The following is a 19,721-nucleotide window of genomic DNA, read 5'->3' on the forward strand; positions in this document are numbered from 1 at the left end:
AGTACTCTTAGAGTGATAATGACTGTATTACCCATGATGTGGTGTTTGTGTAACTAGTTTTGTGAAACTGAAGGGCCAAGGGTGATAACTTAGTGCTATCTATTTCTGAGATAACTGTGAGAAGAAAATGAAACTCTGTTTCTAATACAAACCCAAATCAATTAAGAGAGGCTAAATAACCTACAAACATATTTACCACTCCATCTCGAATGAGATCATTCCCAGAAAAATGGTTGAAAAAGAAACAGTTGAACACCTAACTTCACACAATCAGCTCATTCTTTTTCCTGTTTTTAGAGCATACTTAGTTAGAAAGGGGGGAAAACATAAATCCTCAAGCAACAAAGTAGGGGTTAATGTTTTCCATCATCAATAGCTTCTGGAAAAATACAAAATCATCATGTGGCACAACTGATGGGGTGAAACTTTCGGCATCATATTTAAAATGTACTGAACTAGAATATAAAAGCTTCCATGCTTCCAGACTAAGTAGTCATGTGTCTTATCTCAAAACCCAGTTATACGTAGCTTTCCACTGGACTGATTGGAGAGAACAACAAAGCCGAAGGAATTTCCTGAATAAGAAAGAACAAATGGCACTCTGTTATGATACCAAGAGTGAAAAACAATTAACTTAATAGGAGCTTTGGTTCTGTGGAAGATGAAAAAGTATCAGACTTGCTTTGAGCATGTTGGTGAAACTTTATTTGAATTAGTAATTTCCTGGAGCTCTGTATTTGCATGTAGAACGTTTTAAATGTCAATACAGTTCTTCACACAATGCCTTCAACATGGAGAGCCCTCAATAAGTGAAAGAACAGAAAACAATTAATTCAGCGAATCTTTCTTATTTTCTATTTAAAAATACATTTCAGACTATAGTGTGCATTTCTGACGAGTTCTTTTTCCATGGGACATGTTTTAAATGTTTTTCTCTCTTTTGTGGCAGAAGAGGCCTGGTTTTGTTTTGTGTTGTGTTGTGTTTTGTTTTTGAAGTTTGCACATGTTGAACATCTGGATGTTGTAGCATCAAAGTCAGTTGACACAGCAAGCCAATAGACATGATTTTTGCTCATAACCAAATGAGATGCATGATTGCCTTTTATCAAGCTTCTTCTTAACTCAGTGAGTAGAATCAGTCTCTGATCAATAAATAACAAATCATCTGTTTCATAAATCAGACCTGTCAAAGCAAAGCAGAGCTTCGTGCTGGGTACCCTCTTCTGCCTTCGCTCGGGCCTGGCAGCATCTGGTTAATAAAAAGCGCTTCTTACATGTTTGACAGTTGCTTGAATATTCTATTTCGCACTGTGCAAGTTTACCAGCTATTTCGGCTTACTGTCTTCCCTCCTCCTTTCTTCCCTCCTCTGTACTTCTGAGCCGAGATTCTCATCTCATGTGAAGGCGAAAGAACTAGAGGGAAGAGAAGAGAAGGACATACATGGGCATTCAGTTGCTGGTTTGATTTTTTTTTTTTTTTAGGTTAATCTTTGCTAAAATCACTATATTTCTTTGAACTACATACAGTTTCCTACCACTGAAATGACCAATCATGAATCAAGAGGTAATAACTGGTGATTTCAACTCGTAATTTTCTTTCTTTTATGTTTATTCCTCTGTTAATAATAGCATTAGCTGTTAGCATTTCTTAATGCCCCTCTTGCCATCACCATTCTTGGCTCACAGTATTAAGCTGACCTCTTAATTCTCACAAAAATCTTTTGGAACAAATGCTATTATCATCTTTATTTGAAAGATGAGAACAGAAGTTAAATTATGTGCCCAAAGTCAAGTAGATAATGTTAGAACCCAAGAAGGAAGTCAAATTTCACAGCCCACACTCCAAACCATTGTTTCTTCATAGTCACACTTCCTATCTTGCCTCCTTTCCAACTCAGAAGCGATACTTCCTGCAATGCCCAGATAAATTCCTTTAAGAACGGACCCCATTCATTCTACGAATGTCCAGTTCTTGCTGCCTTGATGGAGACAGTACACATAAGACTACTTCCTACTCATTCTTGAATTGTTCCCTAGTTTATTCATGCATGAAATCTGACGTACTACGCTGTACGCTCTTTTTGAGTAAGAACTACATGCATTAACTTTCTTCATAACCTCGCAGCATCTAGTTGAGAGTAATGCATTTACTGTGTGACTAAGGGTTTATGTGACATTTGTATTTCCTATTATATCTATGAAAGATCCTGAATATTATGAATAGTTTGGTTTGTTTAGAGTATGTGATTTCTGGAATAATTAGAGATTTTTACTCCATATGCCAGACCTTTCAAACATTTCTGAATTAAAGTTACATTAATGAATCATTAAATAAAATTATTTTAACAACATTAATTCAGTGGTTAAGAATGGAATCTGATGATTCCACATCACTAAATTTCCATTATTGTGAGTGGCATAATAATAGTATTCATCATAAAAGAAAATGAACTAAGCTTTTCTTCTTTTTCCCTTTCTCTGAAATCATTACGTTCAGTTTTCAATCTTAAATTCAAACATTTTAAGGATGACAGTTGGGTATCTTGCTTTCCTGCTTTATTATTCTGGACTAAAAGTAAAACTCTTGCAAAAATTCCAGAAGGGAGGGAGACTCATTTCTTTTTTTCTTTAGGATAGTCATCTTCTTTTCTTCTCTCTAAAAATCCTTACCTATTTCCTGTTTCACCTTTCATTTCATTTCTGTGCAAAACCCTTCCTTGTAGAACTTCCTTCCCAGCATTTGACTCTAAGCAGTGAACTTCAAATTTAGAATATAGATAGATGATATAGATATTTATATAGATGACACAGGAGCAGTTAAGATTATGGACTTGCATCAGACTGCCTGTTCCACTGTGTGACCTTGAGCAAGGTACTTAATCTTATTTTGCCTCAGTTTCCCCTCTTTAAGCAGAGGATTATAAGACCCAGGCAATAGGGTTATAATAAGAATTAAGCAAGCTAATAGTTTTAAAGCATTTACATCGGAACTTGGTACATGGTAAGTGCGGCAAAAGTGTTTGCTAAATGAATGAATAATGTTAACTCTGTGTTGAGAATTTATTCAAAGCCTTCTATGCACTTACAAACGAAGCCACTACAAAGTGATTATATTGCTTTATATTTATTTCACAGTAGGTGACAAAGCATAAAAAGGGACTTGGAAAAGATGTCCGGATTTCTCACTATCATTCTTTCACTCCAGTACTTTTCCTTTACAATTAAAAGTTAGTTTCTGGAGATAGGGGACAAATCATCTTTCACGGATAGTTTTATCCCGTCTTTTACATCAAAACAAGCAGTTAAGGTTGAAAACCCTTTGTTTCTGTACTTCAGGATGTTTGTTGCCTATGAATCTCTATTCCCGATGTCCTTTTGAGAACAGGGCTCAGGAGGGCTTCGGAATTAAACACTGTGTATTCTATGAACTCTGACAGGCAGCTAATTGTACCTGGCACGTGCCTCTTGTCTTGTTAACTTTCTGATTTTGGCATCATTGGTATTGCCTGTCCGTTTCCTCCTGAATTTAATCCATCTTTGGAGACAATACAGCCCAACTATTTCCTACTATTCATTGTATTCTTTGAACTTAATTTACTTCTTATTAAATTTGGCTTCTGCTTCATTCACTCCATTCATTGACTCTCCAAGTAATAAGTCACTTTAAGCAACATCATATACCTTATGCTTAGATAATCAGAATTGATAGTTTCCCCTTCTAAGTCATGGAAGGTTTCAACCATATATATATTTTTTAATTTGGAAAACTTCAGAGTTAAACTGATCCCAAATGGCATTCGCAGAGCAGTCTCGCACAAATGACTCATGGCAGGTGCATAAATATGCACTCTCTTCATCCAGTTCAATGTGCCAGAGCCCATTTCTCTTATCACTTATGGTGATGCTTTTCTACTGAGCCAATTTGTTCAGTATATCTTCATTCAGTCAGAGACTGAAATATTCCCCCCAATTGTCTGGGTCAATGTTTGTCAAAGGAGAATCCTTTTTATTCACCTCAAGTATATAGTGTATTTTTATCTACACTTGAACATTTAAAAACATCTCATTAATCCCTAAAAGCTATATAGGGGTGTGTTATTACCACGTTCCAGTTGTTCGAGGCGTGGCGTATTTGATGATTATGAAACCAGATTTTGCCCATTTAAAAATATAAATGTGCAGAAGTCTAGAGTCCAGTAAGGACGCTAGAGTTGAAAACAAGTTCTAAAAAAAGAATATAATAAAACTGAGAGATTTGGGTGAGAGCTAGAGATCAAAGCAGGACTAATGGTATAAGAATTCCTAAATTTATCATTTCCTTAAGCTATTTTGTTTTGTTCTGTTTTGTTTTTAAGGTGGAGGGTGATGGTGTTCCATCTTATATGTTACAACTCTTTTCTTGGTATTTTGAAATCGCTTATATTCTTTATTGATTAAACCCTTATTGTAGCTTTTCTCCTCACTTCAAAGTCTCAAGTCCACCTGATTTCTACTTTTATTATAGAAAACTTCAAAATACCAAAAAGTTTAAAGAATAATGTAATAAATGCTGATATCCCTATACCAAGCTTTGTAAAATTTCAATAGTTGTCATATTTTCCCCAGATCTTCTTCTAAAACAATCCAGCTATATATTCAAATTCTATACGTTTGTCTTTGCAATCCCGGTTTGCCCTTCACCCTTCCTCCAACACACCCATCGACCTGAGTTTGATGTACACCCTTCTAATGTGCTTCTGCCTTTAACAAATACCGGTTAATGCATATTATGGATTTTCATGCTCTTAAATTTAGATAAATCGTATCATACTAAACACATTATTTTTTTATTTTTATTCAACTTCATGGGGTGTATCCATGTGGATATGTGCAACTTTAATTCATCCAGTTTAATAGCTTTATGATATTCAATCACACGCATTTACCGTAGATGCTTATTCAGTTTCCTGTTGAGGGATAGTTATACCCAATCGTGACCTGTGTATGCAATGTTGTTAATGAATGGTCTTGTTTGTGTTTCCCTGTAGAAATGCTACACTGAAGGTTTTCTAGGAGTGGGATTATTGGGTTGAAGTGTATATTCTGGTTTTCCTGTAGATTGCTGAATTCCTTACTAAGGTGGCTCTGTCCGTTTACATGTCTACTCTCTGGGTATAGAAATCTGTGTTTATTTGCATCGTCTTTGTTCTTTTCCAAACTGATGAATATAATATTATATTTTTAAATTTGCATTTCTCTAATTATTAAAGTGAAATGGACTTCAAACCTTTACCCATTTTTTTGATCAGGTGGTTTGTCTTGCTTTAGACCCATGGAAGGGCTTTACATATTCTGGATATTATTCCTTTGTTGATTTTATGATTTGCAAATATTTTCTCAGGCTATATCTTTGTTTATGGTGCATTGACACCCCACTTATTTTTGTTACTGCTGTTATTTTTCTTAATGTAGTTAAATGTATCAATCTTTTTCCTTTATGGATGTGTTTAAGTTCTATTTCAAAATCCTTCTCTATTACCAATTTAAAAAGATATCCCCCTAGGTTATTCTAAAAGTTTAAAATTTTGCTTTTTACTTTTACAAACAAAATCCATTTTTCCTGTAAGGGATGTGGTACAGATAACCAGCTCATCTAGAACCCTTTATTGAATAGCTGATGCTTTTTCCTCTGCCATCTCTGTCATATCTCTAGATTTCATATGTGGATAATTCTAGCCTCTTTTTAAAGTTCTACCGATCTGTTCACTTATCCCAGAATAAAAAGCACACTGTCTTAATTTACTAGGCCTTAAACTTTCTTTAGCTACTTTTAAAGAATTTCCTTCCACTTATTATTATTGAAAATCTTTCTTGTTATTCATTATTTTTGCTCTTTGGTATTTGAACTTTAGTATTGGCTAAAAATTTTCATGTAACAGCTACAGGGCTATAAACTGGGATTGTATTAAAATTATGGACTAACTTGAATAAATTTGATATCTTTAGAAAATTTCACCTTTTAGTCTATTGACTTGACATATTTCTTCATGTATTTGGATTTTATTTTACTTCTTTCTATAATTTTTATTATGTATTTTTACAATTATTCCTAGCTATCTTGTAAGTTTCGTTGCTATTGTGAATGTTATTTTTTCTCTAACATTTTCTATGTTTTTATTATTGACAGTATAGGGACGCTATTGATTTGTGTTTGCAAATTTTGCCAAATTCACTTGTTAGATTTACTTGCCTGTTGATTCTCTAAGATTTTATTGGTAAATTATTACATTATCAGATCAACTGAAAAAAAAATGTTTCCCTCCATTTTCAATTATCACTCTCTTTTTTTTTCTTCTCATTTATTATTTCATGGGGTAGGACCTTGATACAAGTTCATCAGCAGGGGTGATATGAATATATCTGGCTCAGAATTTTAATAGTGTTAAATTTACATTTCATGCTTAAAAGGGAATCTTGGAGAGCCTGGCCCTTAGAAGAAGCTGGATAATCATTTCTGATCACAGTCTCCTTGGAATTGTTCTCAAGCAGCTTGTATTGTGACATCTTTGGTGTAGGGTGATTGGACATGCTGATCTTACCAAGGGCAGTTAGAAGTCTGTATGATGATTTGAAATTATACTAAAAGCAAAGAATTGTGTTAAGCCTTTAAGCCTCTAAAAAAATAGAGTAGCTGATATTATAAAATTTTACGTGTATAATAATGGATACTTACAAGGTTAAGTGATACGGATATGAACATACAAATATTATGTGATTAACTTAGAACTCAAACCTTGTAACAACAAAGGCAAAACCATACTTTGCAGCACGAACATATTTGCTACATAAATGATTTTTCCTTTGCTGTATAATGCTAAGTAAACAAAGGGTGATCTTTTTGTCCCAAAACTGGGCAATCACTTTTCTCTCATGTTATTTCCTCCAGTCTCTTCTTCGGGTCAGAAGAAGTAATAAGTCTTACTCTCTTGAAAGATAACTGATGGCACTGATTTATGATGTTAAAAAGACCACATTGTATCAGTACTTTCCCTTTTCCCCATATTCTTATTCTAAAGTGCTTTGCATCTAGATTATTCTTGAAATTTATTGAACTAAAAATGTGTTCCTTTCTCTAAGAGTCTAGTTTCTCCACTTTATGCTTTTCAACCTATTTTTCCATATTTAATTCTATAATTAGTACCTTTATCATATTCAACATATCTGCCAAATTAGACTACTCACGTTCTATTTAACAAAATATCCCTACACTTAGCTGTCTCCAAAATCTTGCCATGCTAATTGCCCACTCTCATGAAATGTTTTTACCTTCTTTCTCTGAATATCAAAATTTATCAATCTTACAAGAATCTTACAAGATCCAGTGAAATACTACTCCCTTAATGAAAATGTCTGATTCTCACAGGACTTGCCTCATAATGCATCCTTCCCACCAATTATCACCTTATTTATATTTAACTCGAGTTTCCCACTAATTTTATCTGATGTTACTCATTAGGTGTGTGTATCCCAATTTGCAACTAGGTAAAAGAATCTAGCTTATACAGAGAATTCACATAGCATAAAATTCACCCATTTAAAGTGCACAATTCAATAACTTATTTTAAAAAAGCATTTCTTAAAGTTGTGCAATCATTATGACAATCTAATTTTATTGTATTTTATCACCCCAAAAAGAAATTTCATACCTATTAGCAATCAATCGCCATCTCCCCAGTTGCCAAGCCCCAGGCAACCACTAACCAACTTTCTATCTATATAAGCTTGCCCATTCTGGACATTTCATACAAATAAAATCATATAATATGTGACTGGCTTCTTTCACTTAACATAATGTCTTCAAGGTTAATCCATATAATAGTACATATTAGTATTTTCTTTCTTTTTGTTGTCAAATAATATTCCATTATATGAACATACCACAATTTGTTTAGCTATACACCATTAATAAAAAATTGGGATTGTTTTTGCTTTTTGACTATTGTGAGTTGCCGTATGGACATTTGTGTACTATCCCATGACTGGACACCACAGGAGCAGCAGAAATCTAAGGCCAAAAAACCAGACATTTAAAAGGAACTTGTACAGGAAGGTCTTCTCCTTCTGCAAGAATTACATTTGTGGCATAAACTGTAGATGTTAATATGACTATAGCTTAAGAAGTCTGACCTACTTGTGCATACCATTGGCTGGGGGAGGTAGCACTGTCAGGAGTGAGGAGATGGACTGGGGATGGGATATGCCAGACCAAGACCCCCACCTACTCCCTTCTTTCGATGGTGCATTATTCAGTTCCAGGTATAGTGTGTTTCAACAGGTCCAGCATGTAATAGGACAATGGGATACCATTTGAGATTGAGTAGTTCCCCCTCACCCAGTGGTGTGAAGTAACTCATCATCCTGGTGGTATATCCTATTGCAAACTCCAGTGGATAATTCCTTTTACAGGTTTGATGGAGCTTGGTGCTCTCAGCAGCATAGGATATTGATCCATGGTGAGAGTCGGGGCAATGGCTTTTTCTCACAACTTCTACACCTTTATGTCATCGGGTTCCTCAGCAGGGGTCCTAGGTCGGTATATTGGGCAACAGGTCCTATTGATTGATCATTCAACTGTGTTAAAGCCTGGGACGATACTTTAGCTCACCCAGGCAAGGTGATTTTATCTGTTAACAGTATAATTTGCTGCTTTAATATTCCACTTTCCCTTTCTACCAACTGCTGCTTGTGGGTTATAGGGGAGCTGGAAGCTCCATTTAATGTCATGCTCTTTTGCCCAACCTTACACATCATAACCTTTGAAATGAGACCCCCGATCATTATCTACTCAGTGGAAATATCCATACACAGTACAGTTTTTCTCATCCTCTAATAGTGGCAGCGTAGTTTGCATAGTGGCAGGGGAAAGCTTGGGTTAGGCGAGATGCAGTGTCCACACAAACTAGGGCATATTTAGAACTCTCACTCGGGGAGAGTAGGGGTGGGAGGGGTGAGTATAATTAATTTACTAATCCCTCAGCAGTTGGAACTCTAGTGGATGCCTCCCGACTCCTTTGGCAGTTGCCTTGGATATTGTTTAGAACACACAGGACAGGCTGTTGCTGAGTTACCAAGTCGCTGTACTTCAAGGGCAATCTGGCATTCTTGGCAATACACCATCTTATTCCGCACTGTGATGGCCACTATTTTTATGAACCCAATCTGCTATAACTACTGAAGGGTCAGTAGATAGAGCTTGTGTCCAAGCTAGGACACATCAGTATTGTCTCAGACTCTTGTAGATGAACCCAAGATGAACTTCCCGGAGTTCACCCACTGGCTGCTGCATTTGCTGCTGTGTGAGAATCTTCACAGGACAAGCTCTGTGTACACTGCTAGGAGCTGTTGCTCTATGAGGGTATATCAGTGTATTGCCCTCTTCCAGAACTGGGACCAAAATCCCAGCGGCATTCCCTCCTTCTGTTGTTTCTGCCACAGGGCCCAATTCATACCTTCTAGAATCAAACAGCTCAAATGGCAGCCCTGCTTTGGAGACATCCAGAGCTTTAATCTATTTCATTAGTATTTTTGCCTTCTCAAAGACAGCTTGCTGTTCTGATCCCCAGTCCCACATGTGCTCTTTCTTTTTTCTTTCTTTCTTTCTTTCTTTCTTTCTTTCTTTCTTTCTTTCTTTCTTTAGATTTTATTTATTTATTTATTTATTTGTCAGAGAGAGAGAGGCAGGCAGAGGGAGATACAGGTTCCCCGCTGAACAAGGAGCCCAATGCAGGACTCGATCCCAGAACCTGGGGATCATGACCTGACCTGGAGGCAGATGCTTAACTGACTGAGCCACCCAAGAGCCCCACATATGCCCTTTCTTACCTGATCGTATAAGAGACAGGGGCACTGTGCAAGGTAGGCATTAAAAGTCTCACAAAACTCCAAAATCCCTACAAAGGCTCATATCTCTTTCATGTCCTTAGGGGTTGAATAGGCTTGCACCTTACTACTCATAGCTTCTGGGACAACATCAATCTTACCTGACAGATGATTCCCAAAAACTTTACAGTGGTGCCCTAATCCACAGGCAGAATTCACCAATAAAGGTTTACAGAGTTTGATCCTGTAGGATATCAATGATTGAGAAGTTCTCTGGTACTAAAGAGATAAAGACCTCATAACCTCAGGGAGGGGGGATATGCCCAGTCTGCAAGGTCAAAGGTACCTTTCTGACAATAACTGTCTGCCTTCTATTTCCATCAATGGCACCAAGAGAGCCAGGAAATCTTCTGAGAGTTACTATGCATTAGAGTACATTCAGCTCCAGTATCCATCAGAGCTTTTGTTTATTTCTGGAGAACCAATGAATATGAGCTTAACATGGGGCCTCTGATCACCTCCCTTGGTCTTCACCTGGAGGCAATCTTGGCCTGCATCCTATACCTGGGGTGTGGGAAGCACCTACCCTGAATAGGACTATATCCCTGAGGCCTCTGCAGAGAAGGGCATTAGGGATGATAAAGGATGGTGAGACAGGTCTAAACAACTGCTCAGATTTAAAGACTTTCTATGGGCCTATGAGCAGAGTGTTAACTTGTCTGTCTGTCTCTTCGGACTGGGTCCCTGCAGCAATGAGGTCACACCACATTTGCTTTCAAGTTATTCATACTGGAACTTTCTCAGCTGGTTGGGACGGTCTTTTAATTTACAAAGCTTCCCCTTTATCCCTAGCTTTTTCAACAGACCATATCCATTCCTGAGATTTGTCGGTTTCCTCCAGTTCAGCAATGGATTGTCCAACATTGTAAACATCTTGTCTACAACTGGGCTCGGTATGGATATCAGTGTCTCATACCAGGTAACAGGAGAAGAGTGGGGAATCTAGGGTTTCATCCCTGAAGTGAATGTGGCCTGATTGATCAGGGCCTTCAAAAACAGAAGCGTAGATTGCCTGACTCATTCCCAGATCTCTGAGAATTTGCTGCATCTCCTCTATAGATTTTCAGGGTTCCACATGCCCAGGAATGTCCCCCTCTTTGGGCCAAGCCTCCCTGCAGGATAGAATGATTCAATCTTTAAGGGAATGAGTACCTTGAAACTTCCTCCTCTCCCCTACCCACCCTCCCCCAACCTTGGGCACCAAGCTGGTGCTGCCAGAGGGCAAGATGTGTAGTGATGTTGCTCATTGTCTCTCTCTTGTCAATAAGGTCAGTGGGAGTATATTCTCTTACCATGGGCATTTCCTGAACTGGGCACTGTCCTGCTAGCTGAGACTGTTGTTGCTGTGCTTTTGTTTTTCATTGTCTTAGGGGTCCAAGGGCATGAGGTGTTCCATCTGCTTCACTATCAATCACCATAATCTCCTCCTCCTCACTCTCATCACTCCTCCAGGGATTCCATGTCTCGGGGCCCCCAATCAGGCTTAGTCACAAGCTCCCTGGCCATAGTCCGTGGCTGCTTCCCTCTCCTAGCTGCAAAATGGCACACTGAGATCTCTAATTTATCATCCTCCTCTCCCACCTTGTTGTCTACCAGGTCCTTCTCTGATCTTAGCTCATCCTCTGACTTCCTGACATGAGCTTCAGTCTTCAGTTGGGCAACAGTGGCCAGCCCTCTGTGTCTACCTTGTGTGTCTCTTCTTGGCCACAGTAAACAATGCACAGTTCCTCCAACAAGCACATTAGTCTGGGTGGCATTTTCAGGACATCCCCATACTCATGCAGTAGACCACAGGTATCTAACATATGGGCCACCCTTCTCCACACAGAGGTTAATAGCCAACTCGAGATTTCCTCTGCTGATGCCTCTTTCCCAAGGCCCATTTCTTCAAGCTCTTGGAAGGCTTACCAACTGGCTTGTTCACAACCCTCTCTGAAGCTTTCCTGGTGTGCTCTGAAACCGGTCCCCGCACACAGAGGGCAGGGGAGATGGAAGAAAGAGGCAGGTCACTCCAGGTTGGCAGGTGGCAGTTTTAATAACAGCAAAAGGAGCTTACATACAAGGCTTGTCTTGGGCAGCAGCAAGATGAATGGATCCCTGCAGCAACCCTCCAAGTCTTAAAAGCTTACAACACTTTTTTGTAGTTTTCACTGTACAAGTTTTACACTTCATTTATTGAACTGATTGCTAAGTATTTTATTCTTTTCCATGCCGTTGTAAATGTTAATTTTATTTTTGGATTGTTCTTTGCTAGTGTGTATAAATACAATTGATCTTTGTATAATCATATCATACCCTGAAACTTTACTGAGCTTGTTTATCTAACAGTTTTTTAGTAGATTTCTTAGGATTGTCTATATACAATATCATGTCATCTGGGACTAAAGATAGCTCTACCACTTTCTTTGCAACATGATGACTTTTATCTCTTTTTCTTGTCTAATTCCCCTGACGAGAACCTCCAGTACAATGTTGAATGAAAGTGATGAGAGTGGACATCTTTGTCTTGTTCCTGAACTTAGGGAGAAAGCATTCAGTCTTTCACCATTACGTCTGATGTTAGTTGTAGGTTTTTCATGATGCCTTTTATCAAGTTGAAGAAGTTCCCTTTTCTTCCTTGATTTCTGACTGTTTTTATCATAAAAGGGGTTCAATATTGTCGAATAGTTTTTCTGTGTCTATCGAAAAAATCATGTGGTTTTTATTCTTTATTAATATAGTGTATGGTTTTCCTAGGATTGTTGCAGCAAGTTACCGTAAGTTACTTGGTGTGGTGCAATAGAAAGGTATTGTCTCACAGTTCTAGAGAACACAAGTCAGAAATTAAAGTGTCAGCATTGCCACACTCCATCGGAATGCTTTAGCAAGGACTCCTTCCTTGCCTCTTCCAGCTCCTGGTGCCTCCAGGCATTCTTCCTCTTGGGCTGCGTACTCCAGACTCGGACTCCATCACCTTCTCCTCTTCCATCTTCCCTCCCTTCTTGTTTGTCTGAAATCTTCCTTTCTCTTTATCTTATAAGGATGCTTGTCATTGGATTTGGGGCCCTCTGGGACAACCAAAGATCTTTAACTTACTTACATCTGCAGACACTCTTTTTCAAAAAAAAGATCAGGTTCTGGAATATGGACATAAGGGGGGCACTACTGAACCCACTACATCTAGCATAATATATTGATTGACTCTTCGGATGTTAAAACAAACTTGAGTTAGAACTCTGGAAATATGTCAGAGCTTTTCAAGACCCCTATAGACATCTTGCTCTCCAGATTTTCGTTTTAAATTTTTAGCCAGAGGTGCCTGGGTGGCTCAGTTGGTTAAGCGTCTGTCTTGGCTCAGGTCATGATCCCAGGGTCCTGAGATTGAGCCCCCTCCCTCCTCAGGCTCCCTGCTCAGCAAGAAGTCTGCTTCTCCCCCTGTCCCTTGCCCCCTCCATTATCACTCTTGCTTGCAAGCTTGGGCTCTCTCTCCTCCCCCCGCCCACTGCAAAAATCAATCAATCAATCAATCAATCAATTGTTTGTTTATTTATTTATTTATTTATTTATTTATTTATTTATTTAAGCCAGGCTTTTGTTTACCTGAACTGGTATTGCAGCCTTAAGCAGCTGCCATGTCAGATCATTTTTGCTGAATATTTTCCTCAAACACCCTGGGGATAAGTCTCAACCAGGTCAAACACTGTCAACACACTATGAACGGGGCTTTTCCCAGGAGCTATCAGGTCAGATACTGACAATGCTATAGGGATAGACCTTTTTGAAGACCAGGTTAGGTCTCCCTCTTCCAATAGCTAAATAGCTTCTGGTTTTCACAGCTACTGTGGTTGCAAGTTCACTGGTTTTCAAGAGTTCCGCAGCACCCGGGAGAGGGGAGTGGAAAGAGGTAAAGTTATAACACCTCAAACCCTGTTGTTCTTACCAAAGCTCAGCAGTTTTCCCTGAATAAATGCTCCTCATATTTTTTCAAGTCCTTGGCTAATTTCCAGAGTTTGAAAAACATTGATAGGGACAATTTTTGCCAATGTCTTTGTTGCTTTTAGAGAGGGGTGGATTTATGGAGACATCACCCCACCATCCCAAAAATTCTGTCTCCAACTCTAGGATTAATAGCACTAAAGATTTTGTTTAACTAAACTGTCCGTATTGGGAACAGACTATGAAAAAGCACTTGTTCAGAGACGAACATGCTGGTAGATGGAACAGCACAGCCACAGCCCTGAACAAATGTACCTTTAATCGGCACAAATATAACCTAAATAAATAGTGAAATACTAATGGAAGGCAATACATGCCAATTAGTACAAACACAAAAACAAAACAGCTTAAGCTGGGCTAACATGGCTACTGAAGTATGGGTTACACCAGTGTTCTCTAGGGGGAAAGCCAATCAAGATTCAAGATAGTTTTAAAAGGAAATAAGTGTCATGAAACACCTGAGGGGAATTATTACCTTGCTATTAGCACTAGGATATCCTAACCCTACAAAGTTTTGAGTAGAAGTGGCTCTGTGTGGAACATACAATTACAAGCATTCTGAATAAATAGGCCTGAATTTATACACTAAGTCATACACTACCACTTCTCATTCATTGTTGGTTTGTAACATAATTGCCACTGGGCAGCTTAGAGAACATCAGGAAATAAAGACATTTTCAATGGACTCCACAAAGGAATTTTGTTTCAGGACACAAAATGAGGTTTTTCCAAGTAGGCTAGAATTCTGGTCTAATGTTATTATTCTTAGTTAGAACACTGGAATATTTTGCCAGAAGAAATAGTCAAGACACAGGCATTAGTTATAGCAAAATGATTTTAAATACTTCAGGTAATATTAATCTTGCTAAGCCTAATGTGCCATATTCCTGGAATGACCCAGCTCCTTATGTTTGTAACAAACTTCCTTTCCGTCTACAGCCAATTCTTTTTTCCCCAAGAAATTATTTCTTATATAAAATATCTTCTTTCAGTTTTTTTGGCCAATCACAGGTAAAAATTTGTCTGAATATAATTTTTAAAGAGTTGAATGCTGGATATAAATCCAGAATGTTGTTCAAAATGGTTATTTAATTGCAATTTAGCAAACTTGGTAGTAACCAAATAACTGGTTTTTATCCTATATTGATCATGTGTACACTCATTTTGTGAAAATTAACCTTATATTAACTCTTTGATTCTGGATTTCTCCTTAGTTATCTTGGAATTCATCATTAATGATCTTCAAAACATTTTGCAGTAGCTTTTAATTCCTATAGATTTTAAGAACTAATCATGTTCATGAAGTGAAAATTACAGAATCGTGTCATTCAAGCGTTTTTAGAAATCGCATAATCCAATTTACTCATTTCATGTATGAGGCGCTGCTGCCTGGAGATCTTGAGAGACACGGCCAGCGAGGATCACACAGTGCATGGCATTTCCAGGCTGCAACTCTGTTCTTCTCTTCCTGTAATGATCAAATACATTCTGAACATATGCTTGTTTTCCAAAGTAATAATATTAACCATTTGCTTGTTATTATTGAATTTTAAAAATCCCAAAGCTGAGGTATTTAAATAATAGTGATTCTCTTTCCTTCAAGAGGCTTGGGATTAGCTTGGAAATGTTGGAAAGCTCTTTATATGATTGTAGTCAAGGAAGTTTCCATGGGGTTAAGAACAAAAGTAGGCTGCGTGATCATTAAATTGCATGATGCCGTTGATGATTTAAAAGATTAAAATGACGTCCACATAACCTGTGACTATTATTATGTGGTTGGAAAAATACTGATCCCCAGTGCATGGATTCCTGGGACCCGTGAGTATGTGACTTTACATAGTGAGAGGGACTTGGCAGATGTGATAAAAGTTAAGAAGATTGAGAAGGGAAAATTATTGTGGATTACCAAAGTGGACCCAGTCTAAACTCATGATTCTTTAAAAACAAGAACGCTTCTTAACTTCAAAGAATGAGAAATATGGCAGGATGAGAAGAACTTGACCTGATGTTGCGGAGTTGGAAGATGGAGGAGGGAGGCACAAGGCAAGGAACGCAGGTGGCTCTAAAAGCAAAGGAAGGAAAGAGATTTTCTCCTATAGTCTCCAGAAAGGAATGCAGCTCTGCTGATACCTCTATTTTAGCTCAGTAGAAACTGTGTCTGACCTACAGAACTGTAAGACAATAAGTTATGTTGCGTTAAGCCATATCTTCATGGTGATTTGTTACAATAGCAATAAAAAACTAACATGTACCACAAATCCCCATTTCATCAACATGGCAGGCACACTGATTCATTACATTTATTCCAGATTTAATTTTTCTTATCAAATGAGAAACATTCGTTTGAAACCCAATTTCAAAATGATGCAGAAATTTAAAAAAAAATAGTGTGATTACTGTTGCTACAGGTGTCAATTATAAATCTGTGAACATAGGAACAAAAAAATGTACATTCATACAGTTTCAAGTCAGGATATAGCTAATAATAAAATCAAGAAGGCTTAAATAGCATGAAAGATTATGAGCTTTTACCTTCTCACTATGTTCCATATTTATACAGAAAGTTCTGGTAAGCTAGTACCAAAAGCAGTAAAAGCTTGCCAAAGCAACCCTGGGTCTGCAGTGGAGACCTCAGCATGCCATTGACCTCATTCTTTATAGGTCACTAAAGTCAGGATGTTCTGAACTCTTGACTCAGAGTATGTTCTACATGTGAGGAAGATCAGGGCCACATTCTTAGTCTTTAAGAAGCAACATTTCCAAATGTTTAAGTATGAAGAGAATTTTGGTTAAAGGGCTAATCTATTTGATATTAAAATGTTCATATTTTTATGTTTTCATTATTTTTTTGAAGATTTATTTATTCATTTGAAAGAGAGAGAATGGGGGCAGGGGGCAGAGGAAGAGGGAGAGAGAGTCTTAAGCAGACTCCATGCTGAGCACGGAGCCCAACACAGGGCTCCATCTCGTGACCCTGAGATCATGACCTGAGTGGAAGCCAAGAATTGGATGCTTAACCAACTGTGCCACCCAGATGCCCCTAAAAGTTTCATATTTAATGAAAACTCATATTTCTTCCTATGAAGAGGTACAAAAAGTTATAAAAGATGTGAATGTCCTGAAATCTCCTAACTTGAAGTTTTTTCTCTCTCTTCTTGTTTAATGAGAAGGATGATCACTGCACAACTATATTAACCCATGCCCTAAGTGGCGAGCTGTATGGCAGTTGATGCCAAGCTATTGGCCCCTGTTAGTCTCTTTTGATCTATTTTCCCACCCTTCCTGAACAGTGGATGATGGGGAAATTGAGTTCGGCCCAAAATCAATGTCACTGAGTATGTTATGTGATCTCTCAAATATTATATTAGAAGGGGAAATCTAAGTGTATCATTACCACCAAAGCTGTATATATTCTATTTAAGAGTATTTAGATTGGATTTCATTTTTATTGCAAATTTGAAGAAAGCTAAAAAGTTCTGATTTAGCCTATCAACCCATCAATTATTACAGAAATGGGACATTTGCATTGCTTTTTTCCAATATCTACAATCACTCTTCACACACCCATGTCATCTTTCACCAAGAGGTCTCAGAGCTCTTTATAAATATTTGTTTCCATATCCCACTCCCTGTCCAGTGACTTAACCTTTGTAAACAGATGGTGAAATTAAGGCATTATTTTAATAGCTAGATTTGATAGTGAGTTGGTAACTTAAATACTTAAATCTAGAGCAATCCATACATTCACTGTTAAGTTATAAGGATACTTTATCACAGAAATCAGTTTTAAAGGTATGGCTGCTTAAATTTAGATTTTGTTTTCTTTTTTATCCTTCTGCAGAGTAGAGAGACCAAATGGGCATTGGAACATTTATTTACCTAATCAAGACAGCTGGGCAAGAGAGCATGGCTGACATTCTAACTGGAACAGGTGATGGGTAATGAAGGGGTAGGAGATGCTAAGCAATCTGTGAGAGACCTGCTTTGCATTTTAAAAGATTAACACTACCCCTTTCCTTCCTCCATCTCTAGCATTCTTCACACTTCCATGCTCCATGGTCTGAAGCATGTGTACAAGATGACCCAGTCACAACATGCATTCCCAAAGACAATAGTTATATTCTCTTACTCAGTATTCTCCATTTAGAGAGATTGGAGATCTGGGTCCATTCAAACACCAAAAAATGCCCAATTAGATATATGTCTGTTTCAACCTGCTATTAAATTATATTCATCTAATGAAACAATTTGCAATTGAGTGCTTTCATAGACAGAAACCTTGAAATGACCATGAGATATTGACTAGGTTTTCCTGGAAACTTGCTTACCACCCAATTTCAGATTCACACAATTTGGTTTATTTTTTTCTTTGTTTTTGTTTTGTGTTGTTTGCTTTGACTTGCTCAGGAGAGGGGCCTATCAATCTCTGCAACAAAAGATGTTGAGTAGAAGTAGAAAACCACTATGGTGTTTCCTAACAATTCTGGGTTTGTTTTTAATTATTTGTTTTGGTTTGGTTTGGTTATAAATAAATTCCTCTCTTTACTTCACTGCTTCCAGTTTAGTTTGGTAGGTAATGTTGCCATGACTGGCAGACTAAATGGAGCTTTACATTGAAATCCTTCAATTCTCATTATTTTGTAGTTTTTCATCTTGTTCAAGGATAATTCTATTTTCCCTTGTCCACATTTGGTATCTAAGAGAAACTGTACTTTAGAAAGTTGGTTTAGTATGCATTGACTTTCTGTTTTTATACTTTTATGGAGAGTCTTTTATTTTCTAGGCACTGAGGATGAACAGAACACTGTTTTTGTTCTCTGGCTGCCTATAGTAATTACCTTTTGATTACCAAAAAGATAAATAAGATAAGGGAGTGAAAGAAGGAGAATTTTCTCCAAGTTTATTTCTTAAAATAAATTGATGAAGCAGAATAGTTTTTTTTTTTTCTTGCACGTGTAAGAAATTTCTCTCTGAAAGAATACGAAGAAGGTATAGTAAGAATGAAGACTATTTCACCCTTACTGTTAAAAATGGTCAAATCTGAAATTCCTACATGTCACAGAATATTATGGAAGAGGTGCTAGGACATTTTTTAATGGTTTAGTCACCAAACATATGGTGTTTTATTGGTCTCCTTACTGCACACAACACAAGTTAATATTTTATGAGGTTCAAGCAAACTAATGGGCAGGATTTCAAGGAATGGTGCAAGTATGAATACCCAAATACTTTCATTACCAAAATTGGAAAAGTTACTGAGAGTGAAGGGTTATACAGCTATGGAGTCAAAGTGATCCAAATCTCATTAGAAATTGAACCTAGGATAATTCTAATTAATAAAATGAACAATCAAATTACCCTTTATGCCAATTACCTTGTATTCAATTGTAAATTCACACCGCAGGAAACAGAACTACCATATTTACCAGAATTTTGATAATCATTTTTTATGATGATTTCAACATAAATATGTTTGCACTTAGATCAGGTTAAATGTCACTGGTAGAGGTGTGTAGCAAAACTGTTAGCTTTTTGTTTTGTCACACTATGCCTTTGGAAATGCAGCATGAAATCCAGAATTCTTTCTCAAATTCCTTTTAAAATATGGAGGTCAATAAATGAATCCACAGAAGAGATTTTTCAAGATGCTGTTGGTAATTACTAAAAGTGCAAATGATAACTACATTTTAAGAAGGCAGATATAAAAAAAAAAAAAGCAGGTGGCTCTCATTCACATAATTCCAATGCAATAAATCTCAGTGATAAGGAAATCTCAGATATGGGAAGATATTTTTAGCCTAAATTACCTATGCAATTACCTCAATTCT

Source organism: Ursus americanus, chromosome 12, assembly GCF_024610735.1.
Source record: "Ursus americanus isolate L20-20 chromosome 12, mUrsAme1.1.p, whole genome shotgun sequence".
NCBI lineage: Eukaryota > Metazoa > Chordata > Mammalia > Carnivora > Ursidae > Ursus > Ursus americanus.